We start from the raw sequence: 17,009 nt of genomic DNA, 5'->3' as shown, positions 1-17,009 counted from the left end.
ATAAAGTGCGAGAAGCATTCTCTCTGAATTTAGAGGGGGAAAAAAGCCTTGACACCCAACTGGCCTCTCAACTGCACGCCTTGTCAGGAAATATTGCCTGTCAGGAGCTTTCATGGGCAAAACAGTACTTGACTGGCTCATAAGAAACCTTTTCTATTATCATTTGTTCTTATTGTTACTCTTATTGTGCTTGATTTTGTTGTAATGAAATCCCCAGACTGCAAGCTGATGTCTTTGGAAGGCCCAAAGAGGCAGTATTTGGGGCACACATCATGCTGTGGCTATTTCAGGGAGTTGAGAAGCACAGGGATTCAGGAGTAGGAACGGCTTTCAGCTTTGCGTGCACTTCATTCCCTGTCGACCTCTGTATACTTGATTATCGTGCCCCTTTCCCATCTCTCCCTACAGATGGCAAAAAGGGATTCATTCTGATCCCCTTTCTCTCCTACCCCCGGCCTTGCTAAGCCATCACAGATTTTTTCTGGTAACAACACAATTCAGTGATTTATCTATAAAAAAGCAAATAGCTTCAACAATTCTAATCTTCACAAGTTTAAAAATAGTATCTATATTTTTAAAGAAACAGGATAAGGTGCACTTTTCTTCTTTATGCAGCTTTTCACTTTTGGTTTGCACTTGAAATTTGCCCATGATGTCTCCGGCCCAGTACTTAGGTCTGCCTTGGGCACTGAGCTCAAGGAGAAGCTCTCCTGAGGGAAAACAGAGCTCCCCTCCCCCGCCCTGCTCCCTTCTCATGATCATGCTTTATGGGTGACCTGGGACTAAGTTTCTGCTCTCCTAACATTTTATGACCAAGGATAAGAGAAAAGAGAAGCGGGCAGAAGTCACACCAATGCCAAAATTGGGTCAGAGGCATAAGTTGGGGGACCCTGGTGAATCTCTAGAAGCATATTCCGCCCACTACAGCCTTGTTCCTATAGGACGATTTCTACCGAGCCTACGCACATTTTCTCTAGTCCTCACTGCCTAACGCTAGTGAGAGGTAGGCTTCAGGATCCCCATTTCCAAGGTGAGAAAAGCAATGGTTAGGGGTAAATGACTTGCCCAGGATACCATGGCTTGCAAGTCCCAGTTTGTTCATATTTAGCTAATTTTTGTTGTCTTGTTTAGCTTTTAAATCAAAGATTGTAGATAATATGCTAGGAGCCCTGTCATGAATACCAAACAAGATTCCTGATCTTCACAGCTTCCATCTGGTGACTGAAGTCTTTCCAAGCAACCCCTGCTGTTTTATAATTCCCTTTTCCACACAAGTCAAGACTTATAACAACCCCCCCCATATATAACAAGCCTTATAACAACAAACACAACAATAAGTGACATCGACACCAGCTCCTCCAAAGTTCAAAGATTTGGGGAGTGTCTAGCTTCCTTGAGACTCTTCTTACACGTGTCACGCCTTCTCCCATCCCATTCTCACTCATCCAAGAGTATCTTCGGGAGTGAAAGCATCCTGACATATGCCCAAGGGAAGAGGCAGAGATAACCTTTCATCCTGGGAGTGGGTACTTCGGTTTGGAGGAGAACTGGCTGGCTGACTGCCTTGCATCTCCTGTCACCTGCAGGTGACATTTGCAAGGCCTGGAAGCTGTTAGGGACGCTTGGCAGTTGGAGCCTCCACTTTGTTGGATTCGAGGGCATCTCCAGATTTTGCAGGGAGGTATTGTGTTGCATTTCAAAATAGTTTCCTCAGCAAAATTAATTTTTCCCATTAATTTTAATTTTTAAAAATCCGTGTAGGAATTAAAAACTTTGTTGTGTGATAATGGCGATGTGGTTATGTAAGAAAATATGAATATTTAAAGTTTTTTTAAAAGATGTTTATTTATTTATTTATTTATTTGAGAGAATAAAAGCGTGTGTGTGTGTAAGCTGGGGTCGGGAGAGGGACAGATCCTGCGCTGAGCACAGAGCCCATCCAGGGGCTCAATCTCAGGACCCGAGATCACAACCTGAGCCGAAACCAAGAGTCAGACGCTCAACCGACTAAGCCACTCAGGTGTCCCTGATTATTTAAAAATTTTAAAAAATAGAAGAAGCAAGTGGGCAAAGTCTTAATTGTTGAATCTGCGCCATGGGGTTCATTGGGCCATTAACTTTACTTGTAGTAGTGTAGTCTGAAAAGTGGTGATTCTTTTTATTTTTTTAAAGATTTTATTCATTTATTTTGACAGAGAGAGAGACAGCGAGAGAGGAAACACAAGCAGGGGGAGTGGGAGAGGGAGAAGCAGGCTTCCCGCTGAGCAGGGAGCCCGATGCGGGGCTCGATCCCAGGACCCTGGGATCATGACCTGAGCCGAAGGCAGACTGAGCCACTCAGGGGCCCCTGAAAAGTAGTGATTCTTAAAGCAGATGTGTAGAGAAGGCAAAAGCATCATTTCTGAGGCCCTCCAGGTTACCTTCCTGAGTAAGTTTGTTTTATACTGAAGACAACGTAGCATCCTGCTCCGCCCCTGTGAACTTTGTCAGCAGAAACTCTTAGAGCCTCAGCTTAAATTATTTGTCACTTATATTTTTAGGAAGTGGTAAAAATGTCATGAAATCCAACACACAATGAGAAGGAGTGCCATTTCTAAAAGGTTGGAACTTTCTATTTGGGTCTCTGTTGTACTGCTTAGAGCAGAATTTCAATTATATCTTTTAGGCCCTAAATAAAAAGCTGCTTCAAAGGTAAAAACAATAAAAAATATAAGAAACACTTTGGTATTTATTACAAGCAATATAATAATAAAATGACATAATATGTAATACAATGTAGTATATATAAGATTCCATATAATAATACACCATAGTATTAGTATAAATAATAATAACTAATCTCACAGATTATAATTATTAATTATAAGTAAATAGGTATAATAAATATTGGTACTCCACTATCATGGTGTTATTGTTATCTCTGTGTACAATTGAGGAAACAGCAGTTGGCCATGTGACCCTCAGCCTTCTTTCCAGATGGTGTAGTAGAATAGGCTGGGTTATTTACACTGTGGTAATAAATCTCACTTGCTTCATCAAGCTGTCTTCCATGTCTTCGTGTCACAAAGTCTTGTGAAATGAGCAGCTAAACACATAGTTGTCAGATTGCCACAGCAGGGAAAGAGAAAACTGCAGGGTCATTTGGCTCAGAAATAGGACGTGTCCTTAAACACATTGGTACATTGTCTAGAGCTAGTTACAAGGCTTCCCTTAGCTGCAAGGAGAGTGGGAATAAGGCATGACCAACCATCATAAACATCTCTGACGCAGATGGATGTATGACAAATATAGCTCCAACCCAGATGTGAATGTGAGATCACTTCTGGCTGGGAAGATCCAAAAAGACTTGGGAAAGAAGCATTATTTTTACGGGATCTTCTAGAATGAACAGTCTCTGGAGAAGCCGTTTTGGGAGTTTTGAGGGTGTGGGTACCTGCTAATAAAAGAACGGCACAGAAAAAATGAAGTACGAAATGTTTTAGAGATCTGTTTTGCTAAAAAGGACTCTGTAGGAAGTTCTGGGAATGAAGTCAAGAAATCATTAGTCTATTATATAGAGCTATATTTGCCATGCTAAGGGGTTTATACTGTAGACAAATTTACTGAAAGTTTTTTAAAGTTTGTTTGTTTATGTATTTATTTAAGTAATCTCTATACCCAATGTGGGTCTCAAGAGTGTCATGGTCTTCTCACTGAGCCAGCCAGGTACCTCAAAATTTACTGCAAGTTTTTGACACTTGAATTGATATTATGCAACAGGTAAGGGCAGTCTAACCATGCCATGCCATGGATGAGAATTCGCCAAATTTAGAAAAGTACAGTGACTTGTGTAGGGCCCTATAGGTAATTAGTAAAAGAACCTGGATTAAAAATGTATGTTTCCTGATTTCAAGTTCAGATTTTATATAGCTATTTCTTGATTATGACCCAATTTTGGAAGATTAATCTAGAAGTGGTGCACAGAATAGATAAGATGGTAGAAAGAGCAGAGATGGGAAGACCAATTTAGATAATATAATTTTTTTGAGTGAGGGAGAAAGGACTCTGAACTAGGCTGGTTTTCAAGCAGTATGGAGAAATATATGATTGGAGTTCAAATGAGAGAAGTACCTTCCCACCGGAGGCAGAGAGAGCACTTTCCCATGCCTTTACGGCTTCACGGACCAGGACTTCAGCTATGTTTGTGCTCCTACCTCTGATGAGGTTGCAAGGAGGAAATGAGGATCTGTGGCTCAATCCCACATTTTCTCCCTTTATTTTCCTTCTCTGCCATGCAGTTGGGGGGCAGGTGGCCTGTGGTGGTCAAGCTCAGCCTTTGACTGGTGGTTGAGTTGAACTCTATGTTGTGGGGTAGTGTTAGCATGCTCATGTGGCCATTGATTCAAGCCACATTTTCTGATTTATTATCAATAAGAAAGCTATTCCTCTGGGTACCATTTGTGTCTCTAGTGTATTTTATTTCTTAATCGGTTCTAAACTCAAGAAAAGAAAGGGTGGTTATTTATTATCCTCCCCAACAGCAACAGAAGGGAATAGAGGCTGTAAAAAGAGAATCACAATTTTGGAATGGAAAAGACCTCAGAAATTTTCCAGGTCAACACTTTCTATTTATAAGAAAAGGAACTGAGTTCTAGAAAGTTTGGCATACTTGAGGTCACAGTTGCAGCTGAATTAAGTGTTGAATACTGGTTCAGAGAGCTTTCTTCTTCTAGATAAGGATAAGATGGTAATGGGAAAACAGCAAGCTATAGACAGACCTAAGAAGCCAGCAGCACAGACATCAGGTAGGTGGCCGTGTGGGTGCAGAGCTGTAGATTTAAGGATTCTTTTTCCCCTTTGGAAGTTTATGTGTTTGGAAATTGAACCTCTCATTAATTTATTTATGCTTTCGACCTTTGGTGTCAGACGTTGCAAGTCCTTCTCTTCCTGTACATTATGTAAATATGTATCTAGAAAATACAAGAAAATACAGAAAACACAGGTAAGTATATGTGATATATATATATATAGAAAATATAGGTAAATGTCACAGTTTGGATTTTTACATCAAAAATCTTAATCCAATTGGGATTTTGGTGTGGTATGAAGTAGGTGTTTAATTTAAAATTTCATGTCAAAATATAATTTGTTGGAAAACCCTTTTTTTTTTTCCTGAACTTTCCTTTCTGTACCTTGATCAGTCTGGCTATATCTTTGCCAATTTCATTCTGTTGTAGGTAGTGTTGGGCTTCACCTGCCAATCATTATGGACAGCACGGGAAAAGGTCAGGCATTGAGTTCAAGCTTACCTGGTTGTTTTTTTCTTTTAACAATTTTTTTTTTAAGATTTTATTTATTTATTTGATAGAGAGACACAGTGAGAGAGGGAACACAAGCAGGGGGAGTGGGAGAGGGAGAAGCAGCCTTCCCCATGGAGCAGGGAGCCCGACGCGGGGCTCAATCCCAGGACCCTGGGATCATGACCTGAGCCCAAGGCAGACGCTTAACGACTGAGCCACCTAGGCGCCCCTTACCTGGGTTTGAATCCAAGCTATCTCACTTGTAGATGTATGTCCATATGGAAGTGAATTAACCCGCTGAGCCTCTGAGTTTATTCACTGGACAGTGATAAGAATTGTCATTAACAGAATTTCAGTGAAGGTCAGGGAAAACACATGTAAAGCACTTCCCACTCTTTGGCACACAGTAGATCCTCAAGGAGGAAAGCTACCATTACCACTGAGTGATAGTGGAAAGAAGTGGGATCCATGAGAGACAGAGGTAGAAGTCCAAGGACAGGGCTTTGAATTCAGGGTGCTTACATTTAGAAGGATGGAAGGAGGAAGAGGAACCTCTGAAGGAAATAACAAGGTGGTAGAGGAAAAATAAGTGGTAGACTAAAGAAGGAAAAAATGGTTAGTCAAGTGTCAGCTGTTTCATATCAGTCCACAAAGATGAAAGCTGGGAAGAGGCTAGTGGTTAGAATGTCACTTCTTACTTCCTTTAAGATGACAATTTCAAGGGTATGTGTGGGCAGAAACCAACTATATATGAGGAAGAGTGTCATCACGGTTAGCCCCATTTGCTTATTCTTATTGACCTGCTTCTTTAACTGACCAGTGTGACATCATGATCCGCTGACTACTTGTGAGAAGCCAATGTCAATTCAAGGTCAGCAGTCATCAATTTGAGAGTCTTCCTATATTGTTTAATTGGAGTAGCTTGGTGTCTCTTGGTTTGAATAAACTGCTTTATATGTATATTTTTAAAAGCTATGTAATTGCAAATATAACCATATAATATTTTCTATGGAAATGCTTAAGATTATTTTAAATGTTAATTCCACCGATTAGTTCAACCACTTTTTAAGAGCTGGATTTTCTGCTATCTCACCACTTTGGCAGAATAAATTTCTTTGTTTACTTATCTCTATTGAGCACTTTATCACTCTAAAGAAAAAGAGACCCTATCTAGAACATTCTACCAGCCAACCTTGCAAAGGCCAGCTGACACTGCAGGGTCATTGGATGAGCAGCCCACATTCACTCCTCATTGCAGGTACTCTTTCACCTGTGAGTTAACTGCACCGATGGGGAAAATGAGGTTGGAGAATCCTCTGCCATGGCTGAGAGTTTTCTTTGTGGAACAAGATTTTAGACAAAGTTAAAAACCTATTGAGATGCTTGTAGTGTGAGACACAATCTTCAAGAGGGTCATTGGGATCATATGTAGGAGAATTTTTCCATGATAAGAGACTTATTCCACTGACTAAACAAAGATCTTTTCACTTTCAGTCAGTGACCATGTCCCGTTCTCCTTTGGAGTCTAGCATATTTAAAGCAGTTTATTCAACCTAGAGGTTAAACTCCAGTTAAATAAGATGGGGAGACTCAGAACCCCACTAGACTGGCCTCTTGCATGCCACCATGCAAGAGCTTAGTTTGAAAACCACCATACTTGATAATGTCTTTCTTCCCCCTAATATTTTATGATTCTTTTAAACAAAAGAAACCCCTGTTTGAGTTTATTAAAGCTTAAGAGAATTGTGAAGATGGAAAATAAGCCAGTGGTTTGGGGTGGTGTAAGACCTCATTACACCTGACTCAGGCTCTTATTGTTCTCATCAGGATCATTACTATAGCTCATCTGACAGTGGGAAGCAAAGTCCAGACTCCCTAACATGACATTTGCAGCTCTTCTGACCTGCCCCATGGACCATTCCAACTTTATTATTTTTTTTTTTAAAGATTTTATTTATTTATTTTGATAGAGAGAGAGAGAGAGCAGAAGCAGGGGGAGGTGCAGAGGGAGAAGCAGACTCCCCAAAGAGCAGGGAGCCAGACGTGGGGCTCGATCCCAGGACCCTGGGATCACGACCTGAGCCGAAGGCAGACGCTTAACCAACTGAGCCACCCAGGCGCCCCCCAACTTTATTTCTTATTACAAATCATCATGTATCCTTTGCTCCATCACAAAGGAACCTGTTCTTACACTCTGCTTTTCCTTTGCTCATGCTATTGCTTTCCCATCTGGAATGTCCACTCCCTATATTCAAGGTCCTGCTACAATGCCACTCTCTTCATAAAGCCTTCCCTGATTCTTTTGGCTAAAAGAAATCTCCAATATTTAATTTTCAACTTTACACCACAGTCACCTAATAAGCATGTTAAAAATGCATTGTGAATTCCCAGGCCCTATTTCAGGATGTGCTACTAACTTAGTAGGTATGGAGTAGAGTTTAGATTTCCGTATCTTGCATCTTGCATTCGAGCTGTTAATGATGCATTAGTAAGCAACCACACTGAAAAACACTGCTGTATTCCTTAAGTGTGTTATTTCTTTCTAGTTTGCATTACATTCTGCATGGGTTGCAGAATGGTTTCTGTAATGGCTTGTCTTTGGCTGTCCTAGCTTTTTCATCCTTCCAACTAAGTAGAGTAGACATTTCTGTGCACCAAGGTTTTAAAAATTGGAAAGGAGGTCTATATTGGTTGGCGAACCTCACCCAGAGAAGGAACTAGCAGTATCTATTCATCTTCCTATCCTTCCATCCCATGGCCCCAGGTAGGACCTTATCAAGGTCTAGGAATGGCACTCCCTCAGGATGACAGACATCAGTGACAAGTCAGACAACATCATCTGAACAGGAAGAACCAGCCATAATGCCAGTGAAATGGTAGATGGTCTTCAGGTTGGGCAAGACAGTCCAGAAACTATTCTACAACATGATTTTTTTTTTACCTCAGAGATGAACACTTATGATGGAATGATTTGTGTCTGGTTTATATTAGTCCCCACACAGTATTCAATAGATATTTGTTGAATGAAAGAGAAAATAAATAAATGTTAGTTTGGTCTTGGAAACCAAGCATTTGCGTACTCTGAAACCAATTCCAAGATGGATTTGGAGGGAGTGACTTAATTAAATGACTTATCCCCATATGTGTGTGTTCTTTCATTTATAAATGTAAAATTGTGATGCCTATCTACTATATATTAATTTTTTTAAACCACAAAGTATTTTAAGACTCTTAGAAGTACAATATAAATATTTTGCATTATTAATAAGCTTCCACTTAAAAATTCTTTATAGTATGCTTGTTAAATTCAATACTGGAAATCCACATGCAAGCTTATAAAGAATAATAAACATGGAGATTGCTTCTTTTATTTTGCTTGAAAAGAGTTACTTTGGCTATTTCTTTATTCATTCTTCTTTAGAGGAATTAAGGACCATGGGAGACTATGTAATGTAATAATGTAAAAATGTAAACTAATTTTTAAAGACATTTCTGTCAAGCCTTGGTTTGAATCCCATTTTTGCCCTACGCTTCAGTTTTCTCATCTATAAACTAGAGTTAGTACATACCTCCCAGGAGAGTTGAGGATAAAATAAAATACTGTCTGTAGTATTCGGGGCTTGGCCTATCATTACTTGACAGAAGCCAAGGCAGATACACTGAAATGCTGAAATGAAATTGCTACCAGATGATGAATTAATAGAGGTATTTTCAAATTTATATGTGACTTAGGAAATTTGAATCTCAACCTGTCATGAACATATGTAGTATGCAAATCATTATACAATTGTATTCTGAAGAGTATTATAAAGTAGCAGTAATTTTTATTTTCTCATGCCACCTGGTGCCTTGACCAAGTTACTACAACCCGTAACTGTGAGTTGTTAATAAAAATAATCATAGCTAGTATTTACTAGATATTTTTCTGGGCAAGGCCCTGTATTAAACCTTTTATATGTGTGAATCAGCTAGTTAATTCAGCAAATACTTACTGAGTGACTGCTATGTACCAGTCTCTTTTATGTATTCGGTGATTTTTTCAACATGGCATCCCTCTAGGTCAGTTTTAATGTTCTCCCTGTGTGACTCAGAGAGATTGATACACCTAAGGTCATACAGCCAGAGATAGAAGACCAGGTATTTAAACCAATTTCTTCTTTCACTGCCTCTGTTGTATATAATAGTTAATTTATGTTATACTCTATATTGTATATTATATAGAGTATTCTATATTCTAATTATGTAGCCATTTTTCTTTTATAAGATGATAATGATGTTTTCAATACGACAACTATATCAATAATCTTTTAATAAGTTTTCTTTCTTTGGGGTTAAATAAATATTTCATTTTAATTCCTTTGTTAGCTTCTTAGCTATACCTCTTTGAAAGATTTTGTAGTGCTTGCTCGAGGGACTGCAATATTCACTTTTTATGTATCACTCTTAATCAAAACAGTATAGTATTGGCATAAGGATGTACACATAGATCAATGTAAGAGCAGAGGGCTCAGAAATGACCATGCATGTATGGCCAATTAATTTACGACAAAGGAGCCAAGAATATACACTTGGGGAAGGATAGTCTCTTTTAAGAAATGACATTGAGAAAACTGGACAGCCACATGCAAAAGAATGAAGTTGAACCATTATCTTACAACATACACAAAAATCAACTCAAAATTGGTTAAAGACTTCACATATCGATGTCTACCTAAACTGAATATCCCATCTTTTCATGCAAACTGTGAGAACCTTGGACAGTGTAATGCCATTTATACCCCCATCCTTTATGCTATTGTCATATATTTTACGTCTAAATACATCATAAACCCTACAATAAAATGTTATAATTTTTACTTTAAACAATCATTTGCTTTGTGATGGAATTAAGAAATGGACAAGGTAACTTTTATCTTTATAAACCATTAACCATTTTTTTAATCTTTTGCATTCCTTCTGTTAGATATCATTTCCTTTATTTCATTTCTGATTCTAGTAATTTGATTCTTTTCTTTCTCTCTTTTTTTATAAGTGATCTCTAGCCCCAAGATGGGGCTCAAACTCACGACCCTGAGATCAAGAGTCACACGCTGTACCAACTGAGCCAGCCAGGTGCCCAGCTTCTCTCTTTTTTTCTTGGTCAATGTGGCTAAAGTTTCAGCAATTTCTTTTTTTGTCTTTTCAAAGAAATACCTTATGGTTTCATCGATTTTCTCTATTGTTTTTTCTACTTTTGATTTCATTAATTTCCACTCTAATCTTTATTATTTCCTTCTTTCTGCTTGTTTTAGGTTTAGTTTACTCTTCTTTTTCCAGTGTCTGAAGATGGGAGTTTAGTTGATTTGAGATCTTTCTTATTTATTAATTTATTTTTTTAGAAAGAGAGAGAAAGAGAGGGGAGGGAAGGGCAGAGGGGGAATCTTGAGCAGGCTCCATGACTGATACAGAGCCCAATGCCCAGGGTAGATTTCACGACCCTGAGATCATGACCTGAGGTGAAATCAGGAGTCAGACGCTTAACCCACTGAGCCACCCAGGCGCCCCTCTTCATCTTCATTCATCTCAAAGTATTTTCTATTTTTCTTTTGATTTCTTTTTTGGTCTATTGATTACTTGGGAGTGTGTTGTTTAATTTAACATACGTCTGAGGGTCCCAAATTTCTTCCTGTTATTGATTTCTAATCTAATTCCATATGGTCAGAGGACATACTTTGTAATATTTCTATTATTTTAAATGTATTGAGGTTTATTTTACAGCCTAACACGTGTTATATCCTGAAGAATTTTCTATGTGTACTTGAGAAGAATGTGTTGGATAGTGTCTTACAGATGTCTGTTAGGTCTAGTTGGTTTATAGTATGTTCAAGTCATCTATTTATTTCCCTGCTTATTTTCTGCCTCCTTGTTCTATCCATTAATGAAAGTAGAGTACTGAAGTCTTTGTTATGGTCAAATTGTCTATTTCTCCCCTTCATTTCCAATAGCTTTTGCTTTGTGTGTTTTGGTGTTCTGTGCTTAGATGCATATATGCTTATAATTATTATATCTTCCTCATGGATTAACCCTTTTATCATTATAAAATGTCCCTATTTATCTCTAGTAACTTTTTGTTTGTTTGTTTTAAAGTCTATTTTATCTGATATTAGTACAGCCACTCTATCTTTCTTGTGGTTGCTGTTTGCATGATATATCTTTTCTATCCATTTACTTTCATGTCTTTAAATGTAAGGTATGTCATCTATGGGCAGCATTTAGTTGGATCTTTGTTTTTTAAGATTTTATGTATTTATTTGAGAGAGAGAGTGAACAAGGGGGAGAGAGAGAGAGAGAGAGAGCATGAGCGGGGGGAGGGGGTAGAGGGAGAGGGAGAAGCAGACTCCCCATTGAGCAGGGAGCCCGATGCGGGGCTCGATCCCAGGACCCTGGGATCATGACCTGAGCTGAAGGCAGTGCTTAACCAACTGAGCCACCCAGGTGCCCCTGTTTTTGTTTTTTTCATCTAGTCTGACAATCTCTGTCTTTTGATTATCTATGCCTTTTCTGCCTCTATTAAAGTGAACACTGTTCTTTTAATCTATTGGTATGATTAATTGTACAGATTGATTTTTAAATGTTAAACCAACCTCACATTCCTGTGTTTAATTCCATTTGGTCATGATGTGTTATCTTTTTGTATATATTGCTTTATTATATTTGCCAGATTTTTGTTGAGGATTTTTGTTTCTATGTCCATGAAGAATATTAATTTTTAGTTTTCCTTTCTTATAATGTCTTTCTCTGATTTTAATATCAGGGTAATGCCTGACCATAGGATGAGTTGGAAAGTATTACCGTATCTTCTATATCTTGGACTTCTTAAATAAAATTGGTAATATTTCTTCCTTAAATATTTGGTAGAGTTCACTAGTGAAGCAATTTGAGCCTGGTTTTCTCTATTGGAATGTTTTAAAGTATGAATTTAATTTATTCAATAGACAAATGGTTATTCACATTATCTTCTTGCTCTAAGCAAAGCTTTTCCTAAACTCCTTCCACTCTGTGAGCCAATGCCAACTTTTTAAATTCCTCATTTACACATAAATTTGGAGTTTGTAGACTTCCGTGTGTTCTTGTGTTCTAACTATTCTGTAGATATAAATTTTGTGTGTTTAATTTGCTTTCCCTTTTACTTGGTTTCTTTTTTAAGAAAAGATGTAGGGGGATTCAGATTTATGAAGCCACATTATTCTGCAGAAATTCAGAAGCATTTTAAAGTCCTCTTTTAGAGATAATGCTCCAGTAATGAACTATGTTCCACAGTGAGGAATCCAGAGGGAGGACTTTTTTGATGAAACTTTCTTGACTGGAGGGACCACACAGGCATTTCCCAGGCAGGATGGCTGTATGGTCATTAAGTCTTCTTTTGGCTTCCAAGCACCAATTCTCTGTTTGGTTGGTAGCAGTCCTTGAGTTATGTCTGGGAAATCTTCTCTTTTACTTTGTATTTAGTACTGGTCAGTATGATACCCTCTCTTTCTTATCAAGGGATAGCAATGAACTAATCTGGGCTAACCAGATTCTCTCCCTAAGGAGCTGAATCTTGAACAGAATCACTCAAACACAGAGAGTCAATTCAAGCTAGAGGTTTTTAATATCCTTATAAGACTCTAAATTACTTCCTGTTACCTGGCTCTCTGGGTCTGCCCTGGTGTCAGCTCTTTGTGAGCTGTTTGTTTCTTCAATTTTCTTGGGCCATCCTATATCTTCTAAATAATTATAGTTCTGCTTAAATTAGCCAGAGGTGATTTCAGTAGCTTGTAACTAAATAACCCTAACTGATAAAAGAGTGAGTAGGGGTAAGGTGGTGGCTGTTCTTCTCTAAATGGGGAACAGAGTGTATAGAAAGGCTGTATTGGATTTATAGGGTTTGTCTATAGGATATGTGGACCAACCATATCAAAGACACTGGGTAGGGAAAGCATATTAAAAATGCAGATGCTCTACTCCAGGCCTAATAAGTAAGAGTTTCTCAGTGTGGGATTCAGGGACTCTGAAGTTGGAACAAATTTCTCAGGGATTATTCTGCAAAATATAGTCGAGGAACACAACGTAAGTGCACAGGTTTTGAAATTTGAAAAACATAGATTAGAATGCTTTATATGCTGCTTAAACTGTGGTTAGTCAATTAGTTCCTCCAATCCTGTTTTCTCATCTATAAAATGAAGATTGTAAGAGCTTGCCCATCAAGTTGTTTTAGAAGATTGAAACATGTATGTAAAGGATTGTCATATTGCCTCCATAGAAGAAAGCAGCATCATTTGTGGGTATTTATATTCCAAAATCTAATACATCTAAGGCAAAAATTGTGAGTAGCCAAAATTATGGTTGAAAATCATGTAAATCTATAGTAGTAACATATGGCCACACTTATGCATCATGTTGTGGACAAATGTACTGCCTTTCACTAAGCATACAACTGAGAGTTAGAATAGGTTAGAGGAGCTGAATACCGTGTAAAGTAGTTGGCTTGTGCTTACAAGTCATGTCCTATTAAAAAAACCACACACACAACTTTATAGTTTCAGATCATTTCCCACTCATGCTCCATGTCAACCACGGCTGGATGAGGGCAGTGATGCCTTAGGTAATGTCACTCCAGGAACAGGCTGCTGACTGATCTACTGTCTGGAATGTTGCTAGTTGATGTGGCAGAGGAAGAAAACAGAATCAGCCACCAGCTCTTAAATTCCTCCACCCAGAGTAATTCTCTACTCTTGGGCTCAAATTCATCGGCAAAGTAAGTCACATTGCCATGCCTAATTTCAGATGGCTGGGGAAGGGCAATCTGCCAGATTTCTTAGAAGCAGAGGGAATGGAAATATCTGTGAATATTGCTAATGTTTACCGCCTGGGGTCTGGAGAGCAGTATGTTTTGAACGCTCGCCAGGTGATTCTAATGTGAAGTCAAGGTTGAATACCCAGTCTAGGGCTTATACTCTTTGACAGGAAGGGAGGGAGAAATCCCCTGCTCTAATTAAAGTGTCATATTAGGGGGTGCCTGGCTGACTCAGTTGTTAAGCGTCTGCCTTTGGCTCAGGTCGTGATCCCAGGCGCCCCCTGAGTTCCACGTCAGGCTCCCTGCTCAGCCAGGGAGCCTGTTTCTCCCTCTCCCCCCTGCTCGTGCCCTCGCTCTCTCTCAAATAAATAAATAAAATCTTTTAAAAAAATAAAGTGTCATATTAATTTGTGAAGGTTAAATGTATGCATGATGGGACACAGGTGGACTTCTGTTTTGCCTATGTCTATGGGTGGCTTTACGTGATGGAGAGCACAAACTGTCCAGAGTCACTGGTGGTGACCAGTGCTCATCTGCCTATGTTCTCCTCCCTTCTCTTCCACCCTGCTCACCATCAGGCATTCCCAATATACTCACAAAGTCTCCAATGCTTCCAGAAGTGCCAGTTGTTCAAGGTTTTTAAATGAGATAAATGGATAAAAGTTACAAGAACAACAAAAATGAAGGTAAGGAAAAATATGGGTCTTAAAAATTTCTTTTGGCCCCAGTACTCATGATTATCTAAGCCATCACTTGAATTAGGCTTTTAGAAACCTGGCAATACTCACAAATTATGCTGGGAATTAAAAAAAAAAATCAAGCTGGCTTATATTTTTGCTTCTGGATGAGTGGCTCTGCTTGTTACACAGACAGCAGGTATCAGTATTTGGAGCATCTCCTGAGCCATCAATTGTATCTAAATCCTTCCATCAGGCTGAGCACAAAGGCCAGATAATGTCACTTTGAAAGATGCCCTTTCTGTGGTGTCTACTCTGAAGATTTCCATCCAGTAGATGGTCAGGTTCCTGACAGACGGATCCCAAGTGCATCTCAAGCCCCTGCAGGAGATGAGAAGCCAGAGAGAAGTTGCCTGGATGCTTGGGAAGGGCAGAACGAGGGATAATTCACATGCTGGATGGTTTAGGTAGCTTAGGTCCATGGCTGGCTTAAAATAATGCTCATTAAAACAGAGTACCTGACACATGCAAGGCTTTCAGTGCACACTACTGAAGAGCAGAATCAGATTCTTAAAATTAGAAGGCCCCTAAACAACTCCTAAATGAAGTATAAGTCCTCCCAAGAGGCTCCACCAATAATGTTCATCTATCCTGTACTTGCCTATCTCTAATGAGAGAGGATTCATCACATCCCAAGACAATTTACTTTATATACTTCATATATGTTATATTGAGCTGGAATTTGCTTCTTCTGTTTCTTGTTTTTCTTGCTGGAACCAAACAGAAAATTTAATCCTTTTTCTACAAGGGAGCCATCAAACATTTAAGGAGAATTAATATATAACTTTAAAAGTCTCATGTAGACCAACTATCTCCCGTTTCTTTAACTCTACTCCAAATCATAGAATTTCGTATTGGAAGAAATCTATTAAGCAATTTATAAAGACTCTTTAACAATGCAGGCATCTCCAGAAAATTCATCAATAGCATCTATTCAGCTTCTGTTCTGCCATTAAATCTCTGGCTGTCGAGGACTAAATTGTGCCCATCCCCCAAAAGATACGTTGAACCTAACCTCCAGTACCTAACACCTAGTACCTCAGAATATGACCTTATGTGGTAAAAGAGTTGTAGGCATAAATAGTTAAGAGGAGATCATACTGGAGTAGGGTGAGCTCATAATCCAATAAGACTGGATGTGTCCTTATAAGATGGCTGTATGAGGATACCAGAGACAAGAAAGGAAGAACAGTGAGAACATCTTGTGAAGACAAAGGCAGAGATTGGGTTTATGCGGCTGCAAGCCAAGGTTAACGTCAAAGATTGCCAGTAAAACATCAGAAGCTAGGAAGAGCAAGGAAGGATTCCCCTACAGTTTTCAGAATATGACTCTGCTAACACTTTCATCTTGGATTTCTAGCCTCAGACCTGAGGGACAATAAATTTCTGTCCCCAGTTTGTGGTACTTTGTTACAGCAGCCCTAGGAAATGAATACATTGGCTTTGACTATATTTTGGATTTTCTTTTCAGAATGATCCCAACAGGATTCTTCCATGTGGTAAGCAGCAAATCAAGGAAAACCCTGGAGCTCTTCCATCTAAGTATCTCCAGTCCTGAATTGAGACCAATTTCAAACAGAGTCTATGAACTAACAAACATGTTGTCAAACACATGCTGTAGGGGAATGAATCTCCTAAACCACATATTCAGGTAGACAAATGTAACTTTTATTACTCTTCCATAACTTGATTTTTTAAACAACAGCTTTGCTGAAATATAATTTATGTGCTATTAAATTCACTTTTAGTGTACAATTCAGTGATTTTCAGTACATTCACAAAATTGTGTGACTATCACCATTATTTTAGAATATCTTCATTACCTCAAAAGAAACTCCATACTTAATAGCAACCACTCCCCATTACTCCTTTTCCCTAGCCCCTGGCAACTATTAATTTACTTTCTGTTTCTACCGATTTGCCTATTCTGGATATTTCATATAAATGGAATTGTACACTATGTGGTCTTTTGTGACTGGCTTCTTTTACTTAGTGATATGCATTTAAGGTTCCTTCAGTCTTTTCATGACTTGATAGCTCATTTCTTTTTAGTGCCAAATACTATTCCATTGTCTGGATATACCGCAGTTTATTTATCCAATCCAATTATTTATCCATATACTGAAGGACATCTTGGTTCCTTTCGAATTTTGGCAATTATGAATCAAGCTGCAATAA

The sequence above is a fragment of the Halichoerus grypus genome, chromosome 9 (genome assembly GCF_964656455.1).
Source record: "Halichoerus grypus chromosome 9, mHalGry1.hap1.1, whole genome shotgun sequence".
Taxonomy (NCBI): domain Eukaryota; kingdom Metazoa; phylum Chordata; class Mammalia; order Carnivora; family Phocidae; genus Halichoerus; species Halichoerus grypus.
This window is presented reverse-complemented; position numbering follows the sequence as displayed.